The sequence below is a fragment of the Loxodonta africana genome, chromosome 15 (genome assembly GCF_030014295.1).
Source record: "Loxodonta africana isolate mLoxAfr1 chromosome 15, mLoxAfr1.hap2, whole genome shotgun sequence".
In the NCBI taxonomy this organism is placed as follows: Eukaryota; Metazoa; Chordata; class Mammalia; order Proboscidea; family Elephantidae; genus Loxodonta; species Loxodonta africana.
Window position 1 is genome coordinate 64762612 of NC_087356.1, and position 3186 is coordinate 64765797.

The following is a 3186-nucleotide window of genomic DNA, read 5'->3' on the forward strand; positions in this document are numbered from 1 at the left end:
AAGAATTGAGCAAGTGGAAGGCAGAATTTCTGAACTAGAAGATAAAGCATTTGGCACTAATATATTTGAAGAAAAACCAGATAAAATAATTATAAAAAATGAAGAAATCTTAAGAATCATGTGGGACTCTATCAAAAGGAATACGCGACTAGGGATTGGAGTACCAGAATAGGGAGGGATAACAGGAAACAGAGAGAATTGTTGAAGTTCTGTTGGCAGAAAATTTCCCTGATATTGTGAAAGATGATAAGATATCTATCCAAAATGCTCATTGAACTCCACATGAGGTAGATTTTAAAAGAAAGTCACCAAGACATATTACAATCAAATTTGCCGCACCAAAGATAAAGAGAGAATTTTAAGAGCGGCTAAAGATAAACAAAAAGTCCCCTGCAAAGGAGGGTCAATAAGAATGAGCTTGGACTACTAAGCAGAAACCATGCAGTCAAGAAGGCAATGGGATGACTTATATAAAGTACTGAAAGAAAGAAATTGCCAGCCAAGAATCTTGTATGCAGTAAAACCGTCTCTCAAATATGAAGGTGAAATTAGGACATTTCCAGATAAACAGAGGTTTAGGCAATTTGTAAAACCAAACCAAAACTACAAGAAATACTAAAGGGAGTTCTTTGGTTAAAAAATAATATCAGATATCAACCCAGGACTAGAACACTGGACAGAGCAATCGGATGTCAACACATACAGGGAAGTCACAAAAACAAAACAAGATTAAAAAAAGATCAAAACAGGGAAACAGCGATGTTATTATGTAAAAGAAGACAACACTAAGACAATAAAGAGGGACTAAGAAATGTAGTCATAGATTTTTCATATGGAGAGGAAGACAAGGTGATACAAAGAAATAAAAGTTAGGTTTAAATTTAGAAAAATTGGGGTAAATATTAAGGTAACCGCAAAAGAGACAAAGTATCCTACACATAAAAATAAAATACAAGAAAAAAAGAGAGAATCAACAGAAACAAAATCAACAACAATGAATTGAGGAAAAGATGATATATAAAGATAAACTTCTCAGCACAAAAAATAAGGTGGGAAAAAGAAACAGTCAAAAACACATGACAAAAGACATCAAAAAGATAGCACTAAATTCATATCTATACCTAATTACGCTGAACGTAAGTGGACTAAATGCACAAATAAACAGAAAGAGAGAAGAGAGTGGTAGACTTCATTAGAAAACATGATCCGTCTATATGCTGTCCACAAGAGACACGCCTTAGACTTAGAGACACAGACTAAAACTAAAAGGGTGGAAAAAAATATATCAAGCAACAACAATCCAAAAAGGGCAGGAGTGGCAATATTAATTTCTGACAAAATAGACTTTAAAGTTAAATCCATTATAAAGGATAAGGAAGGACACTACATAATGATTAAAGAAACAATATACCATGATGATATAACCATATTACTTATTTATGCACACAATAACGGGGCTGCAAGATACACAAAACAAACTCTATCACCATTGAAAAGTGAGATAGACAGCTCCACAATAATAGGAGGAGACGTCAATGCACCACTTTCGGTGAAGGACAGGACATATAGAAAGAAGCTCAAAAATGACACGGAAGAACTAAATGCCACAGTCAAACAAATTGACCCCATAGACATACACAGTAGACTCCACCCAACAGCAGCAAAGTATACTTTCTTTTCCAATGCACATGGAATGTTCTCTAGAATAGACCACATCTTAGGACATAAAGCAAGCCTTAGCAGAATCCAAAACATTGAAATATTACAATGCATCTTCTCTGACCATAAGGCCATAAAAGTAGAAATCAAAAACAGAAAAAACAAGGAAAAGGAATGAAACACTTGGAAAATGAACAATACCTGGCTCAAAAAAGTCTAGATTATAGAATACATTAAGGATGGAATAAAGAAATTCGTAGACTCCAATAAGAATGAAAATGCTTCTTATCAGAACCTTTGGGATACGGTGAAAGAAGGGCTCAGATGTAACCTTATATCAATAAACGCACACATCCAAAAAGAAGAAAGGGCCAAATCAAAGAATTACCCATACAACTTGAGCAAATAGAGAGGAACAAAAGAAACCCTCAGGCAGCAGAAGAAAGCAAATAATAAAAATTAAAGCAGAATTAAATGAAATAGATAACAGAAAAACAATTGAAAGAGTTAACAAGACCAAAAGATGGTTCTTTGAAAAAATCAACAAAATTGATAAACCATTGGCCAAACTGACTAAAGAAAAACAGGAAGGAAAGCAAATAACCTGAATAAGAAATGAAATGGGCTGTGTTACAACAAACCCAACTAAAATTAAAAGAATCATATCAGATTACTAAGAAAAATTGTACTCTAATAAATTTGAAAACCCAGAAGAAATGGATGAATTCCTAGAAACACACTATGTACCTTACATAACACAAACAGAGGTAGAATAACTAAATAGATCCATAACAAGAGATTGAAAAGATAATCAAAAAATTCCCGATAAAAAAAGAAAACCCTGGCCTGGACAGCTTCGCTGCAGAGTTCTATCAAAGTTTCAGAGAAGAGTGAACACCACTAATAGAAAAGGACGGAATACTCCCAAACTCATTCTATGAAGCCACCATATCCCTGATACCAAAACTAGCTAAAGACACCACAAAAAAGAAAATTACAGACCTATATCCCTCATGAACTTAGATGTAAAAATCCTCAGCAAAATTCTAGCCAACAGAATTCAACAACATATCAAAAAAAAAAAAGACAAAAAAAATTTACCGTTACTAAAGTGGGAATCATACTAGGTATTCAGGGATGGTTCAACATTAGAAAAACAATTAGTGTAATCCATCATATAAATAAAACTAAAGACAAGAGTCACATGATTTTATCAATTGATGCACAAAGGCATTTGACAAAGTTCAACACCTATTCATGATAAAAAAACCCTCAGCAAAATAGAAATAGATTGATAATTCCTCAACATAATAAAGGACATTTATACCAAGCCCATAGCCAACATCTTCCTAAATGGAGAGAGTCTGAAAGCATTCCTCTTGAGATCAGGAACCAGACAGGGATGCCCTTTATCACCACTCTTATTCAACATTGCGCTGGATGTCCTAGCCAAAGCAGTTAGGCTAGATAAAGAAATAAAGGGCATTCAGATTGGGAAAGAAGTAAAAGCATCCCTATTTGCAGATG